A 6,000-nucleotide genomic window follows, 5' to 3' on the forward strand; every position below is an offset into this window, starting at 1 on the left:
GAGCGGTCTCAGGCGCTGCAGTCGTGGACTGTGCGGCTGGTCCCGGCGGAGGTTCGAGTCCTCCCCCGGGCTTGGGTGTGTGTGTTTGTACTTAGGATAATTTAGGTTAAGTAGTGTGTAAGCTTAGGGACTGATGATCTTAGCAGTTACGTCCCATAAGATTTCACACACATTTGAACATTTTTCTTTTTTATGTTTTCCCCGACGGCGATGTCATCTTTCAGCAGTATAATTGTCCGGGTTTCGGAGCCAGAACCGCGCTACAATGGTTTGAGGAGAATTATAGCGAACTCACGTTGACGCGTCGACGACCAAATTCGCCTGATGCAAACCCCATCAGGGTAGCTATCGGGTGCAATCATCGCGTAAGCGGATCAGCAGTCCGTTATTTACGTGAATTACACGACGTGTGGGTAGAAATTTAATGCCACAAACCTTCAAAAACCTACCAAAGTCCGCAGCTCGTGGTCGTGCGGTAGCGTTCTCGCTTCCCGCGCCCGGCTTCCCGGGTTCGATTCCCGGCGGGGTCAGGGATTTTCTCTGCCTCGTGATGACTGGGTGTTGTGTGATGTCCTTAGGTTAGTTAGGTTTAAGTAGTTCTAAGTGACTGATGACCATAGGACCATAGATGTTAAGTCCCATAGTGCTCAGAGCCATTTGAACCAAACCTACCAAAAAACTGTCGGGCCGCTTATACGCAGAATGAGTATGCATGTATACAGGGTGTTACAAAAAGGTACGGCCAAACTTTCAGGAAACATTCCTCACACACAAAGAAAGAAAATACGTTATGTGGACATGTGTCCGGAAACGCTTACTTTCCATGTTAGAGCTCATTTTATTACTTCTCTTCAAATCACATTAATCATGGAATGGAAACACACAGCAACAGAACGTACCAGCGTCACTTCAAACACTTTGTTACAGGAAATGCTCAAAATGTCCTCCGTTAGCGAGGATACATGCATCGACCCTCTCTCGCATGGAATCCCTGATGCGCTGATGCAGCCCTGGAGAATGGCCTATTGTATCACAGCCGTCCACAATACGAGCACGAAGAGTCTCTACATTTGGTACCGGGGTTGCGTAGACAAGAGCTTTCAAATGCCCCCATAAATGAAAGTCAAGAGGGTTGAGGTCAGGAGAGCGTGGAGGCCATGGAATTGGTCCGCCTCTACCAATACATCGGTCACCGAATCTGTTGTTGAGAAGCGTACGAACACTTCGACTGAAATGTGCAGGAGCTCCATCGTGCATGAACCACATGTTGTGTCGTACTTGTAAAGGCACATGTTCTAGCAGCACAGGTAGAGTATCCCGTATGAAATCATGATAACGTGCTCCATTGAGCGTAGGTGGTAGAACATGGGGCCCAATCAAGACATCACCAACAATGCCTGCCCAAACGCTCACAGAAAATCTGTATTGATGACGTGATTGCACAATTGCGTGCGGATTCTCGTCAGCCCACACATGTTGATTGTGAAACTTTACAATTTGATCACGTTGGAAAGAAGCCTCATCCGTAAAGAGAACATTTGCACTGAAATGAGGATTGACACATTGTTGGATGAACCATTCGCAGAAGTGTACCCGTGGAGGCCAATCAGCTGCTGATAGTGCCTGCACACGCTGTACATGGTACGGAAACAACTGGTTCTCCCGTAGCACTCTCCATACAGTGACGTGGTCAACACTACCTTGTACAGCAGCAACTTCTCTGACGCTGACATTAGGGTTATCGTCAACTGCACGAAGAATTGCCTCGTCCATTGCAGGTGTCCTCGTCGTTCTAGGTCTTCCCCAGTCGCGAGTCATAGGCTGGAATGTTCCGTGCTCCCTAAGACGCCGATCAATTGCTTCGAACGTCTTCCTGTTGGGACACCTTCTATCTGGAAATCTGTCTCGATACAAACGTACCGCGCCACGGCTATTGCCCCGTGCTAATCCATACATTAAATGGGCATCTGCCAAATTCCGCATTTGTAAACATTGCACTGACTGCAAAACCACGTTCGTGATGAACACTAACCTGTTGATGCTACGTACTGATGTGCTTGATGCTAGTACTGTAGTGCAATGAGTCGCATGTCAACACAAGCACCGAAGTCAACATTACCTTCCTTCAATTGGGCCAACTGGCGGTGAATCGAGGAAGTACAGTACATACTGACGGAACTAAAATCTGCTCTAACATGGAAATTAAGCGTTTCCGGACACATGTCCACATAACATCTTTTCTTTATTTGTGTGTGAGGAATGTTTCCTGAAAGTTGGGCCGTACCTTTTTGTAACACCCTGTATATTTCGTTTCAAAGACGGACAAAGCTATTAAGCAGGTGGTCATTATATTCTGGCTCATCAGTTTAAGTGATACGAGGGATACGAGAGAATTTCAGAAAGCAAGTTGCACTTTATTATGACAGGCTAATTAACTTTTATTGAAAGCTGCACTACACGTCAATGTGATGCTGACACATGACGCTGTTTTTCGACATCGTCTCCAAGTTTCTGTAAACAACGGTTGTAATGTTCTACCCATCATTTAGGTAAAAAAAATCGCTCTTTCGTTACGGAGCCATTAGAGAACCGCTCCGTGAACATCCTTATCGTCGGAAAATCTCTTACCTGTGGCTGCTGCAAAACAGTTCCTCGACTGCCCAGACATTATTATCTGTTGTCAATGTCGACGGCCTTCCTTCGAGATCAGCCTCATCCACGGCTGTGCGTCCTTGGTCAAATTGTTGGCTCCATTTCATTACGGCTCAACGTGACACTTCATCTGGTCCATATACTGGCAGAATTTCACGGCGAATCAGCTTCGCCCAGAAGACTCTTACAGTCCCGCCTACAAGTTTACAGTTCCCGCGCCATTTCCCTCCCCACACTTATGCACCTGTCGTCTGTACAGCAGTAGAACTGTGTCTGCAGGAAAAACAACATCTGCTCCCTTGTGTGACTGCGCCCCTCTTCTTGCGCACTGGTCTTAGCGTGGGACGACATGTGTAACTTACTTTTTTTGAAGGCCCTCGTAAAAGCGGACATTTTGGAGAGTGGCTGCTCTATGGAAATCATCAATGTTACTAACCAACGTTAGACTGTACTAATACTAATAAACGAATCAATAAAAGTATTTTACTTTTTCCATACCTAAGCGGAAGCATTCGTTGCGGTGTACGTACCTGTAAAGAAAGAAAATATTTGTAATAAACAGATCCACAAGGAAGTTCAATAATATTCAAATGGTTCAAATGACTCTGAGCACTATGGGACTTAACTTCTGAGGTCATCAGTCCCCTAGAACTTAGAACTACTTAAACCTAACTAACCTAAGGACATCATACACATCCATACCCGAAGCAGGATTCGAACCTGCGACCGTAGCGGTCGCGCGGTTCCAGACTGTAGCGCCTAGAACCGCTCGGCCACACCGGCCGGCTCAATAATATTCCGTTAATATATACACTAAAACTGAATGTTGGCCAGAATAATTCGCTTATACAGTATGTAGTTCACGCACTATACAGATCCTAGTGTGGACTCAGTGTCTGGTTAGATGTAAGAGAAATCCTGAAGGTTCTTGTCTTGCCAGGTGAAAATGCGAAGATAAGTAAATAATCCACACTGGTAAGTCACATCATTATGAGCACTGCCCACCGTGACGCTGGATGCCGCCTAGTAGCGATGTGGGCACGTGACGCACTATGAAACGTATGTAAGTGGACCAGACACGAACGGGGTATCACTATAGCGAAGATATGGGCTGCAAATGGGGAAATCCATTGAGATAAGCGACTTTCACGAATGGCTGATTATTATTACGCAGTGCCTGCGAAAGAGTATACCTAAAACGGCGAAGCTGGTCGAATGTTCACGTGCTAGAGTCGTGAGTATCTACGGAAAGACTGAAGAGGACAGTGAAACTACCACTGCACACTAAATGGCTGGACGTCCATAACTTTTCGCAGAAAGTGGGGTTTGGAGGCTTGTCTGTACTGTAAAGTAGGATAGATGGTGATATGTGATCCGCAGCTCGTGGTCTAGCGGCTAGCGTTCCTACCTCTGGATCACGGGGTCCCGGGTACGATTCCCGGCAGGGTAGGAAACTTTCTCCGCCCAGGGACTGTGTATGTGTGTTGTAAATCATTCGGGAAGTGGCGAGATTGGAACTGACAACATTGGGTACTTGTACGGGCGCTGATGACCTCTATGTTCGGCGCCCTCCAAACCATCATCAGTATCATCATCATTACCGTCATCATCATAATGGTGATCTGTGCCATCTCTGCCGAAAGAGGACAGTGCTGGTGCACGCACAAGTGTTTCGTAGCACACAGTTCGTCATACATTGTTGAACATGGAGATCTGCAGCAGACTTCCCCTACGTGTTCACATGTTCACCCCACATCTTCAGTTACTCTTACAATGGGCACAAGCCCACGGGAATTCGACCGTATATCAATGGAAATGTGTCGGCTCATCGGGTGAATCTCATTTTTGCCACACTAGGTCGATGGTCGTGTCCACAAACGCCGTCATCGAGGTGAATGCCGGTTCGAGACGTGCAGGCTGGTGGGAGCAGTATTACTCTCCTGCGCTCGCATGGGTCCTGTGGTAATAATCTAACAAGGGGAGGCCGCCAATTGTGAAATTCAGATTCGATTCATACTGCGCATAATAAAAGCTCATGGCAAGAGGTGTAATGTGGCAAAGCACCAAGATGCACTTCTCAGCCATTGTCGAGAAAATCGACAGTTAAAAGAAACCGCTGCGGTGAAATACTCTCTACGATTAATAATTTTCTACAGCGTCGTGGCGCAGCGGTAAGCGCTCGGATTCGTAATCCGAAGGTCGCCGGATCGAATCTCGGGCCATGCAAATTTTATTATTAGTTTTTTGTAATTCAAAATTATATATATAACTATTAATGAATTGCTTATGCATGTTGGTGAAGGCGGATCGCTCTCCAATTGTACCGCCTCCATTTTTCCGTTTGTTTAACAGGGTGTACCAAAGCTCTCACGTCCGCACCGATTTTCGACGAGGTTATAAGTTGCGCTAGGGACCGCATCTACCTTCTTTCGAAGTTAGCAGGGAACTACGCTGTTATGCGGCGGCTCGTTTCGGCCCATTCAACATCTGTCCTTGAAGTGTAACGAGCGAGTAACGGAGTTTATATTTCATACCTGCCACAGCAAATTTGTGTTCGTGGGGTTTCTATTCTAATTCGAACGTTTGACTTACGCTATACGTATTCTCGTTTCGGAATATCGTTTCTACGTCTTCCGTTAACCATACGTGGTTAACATTATGAAGACAATTAATAACATTTGCCGGCCGCGGTGGTCTCGCGGTTCTAGGCGCGCAGTCCGGAACCGTGCGACTGCTACGGTCGCAGGTTCGAATCCTGCCTCGGGCATGGCTGTGTGTGATGTCCTTAGGTTAGTTAGGTTTAAGTAGTTCTAAGTTCTAGGGGACTGATGACCACAGCAGTTGAGTCCCATAGTGCTCAGAGCCATTTAATAACATTTGTGAAATACAACTTTGTTTGCGGAAAACATAATGATGTTCGAAGTCGCCAGTTTTTCCACGACAAACGACTTTCAACAACTTATTATATCCATAATTGTTGCAACAGATTGCCGGGAATTATATATATATATATATATATATATATATATATATATATATATATATATATATATCTGTGTATGTGTGTGTGTGTATACACACATTTGAATTACAAAAAACAAATACTAAAAAAAAAGGTTGTATGGCGCGAGATTCGATCCGGCGACCTTCGGATTACGAACCCGAGCGCTTACCGCTGCGCCACGACGCTGTAGAAAATTGTTAATCGTAGAGAGTATTTCACCGCAGCGGTTTCTTTTAACTGTCGATTTTCTCGACAACGGCTGAGAAGTGCATCTTGGTGCTTTGCCACATTACACCTCTGGCCATGAGCTTTTATTATGCGCAGTATGAATCGAATCTGAATTT

This window comes from Schistocerca nitens, chromosome 3 (assembly GCF_023898315.1).
Source record: "Schistocerca nitens isolate TAMUIC-IGC-003100 chromosome 3, iqSchNite1.1, whole genome shotgun sequence".
In the NCBI taxonomy this organism is placed as follows: Eukaryota; Metazoa; Arthropoda; class Insecta; order Orthoptera; family Acrididae; genus Schistocerca; species Schistocerca nitens.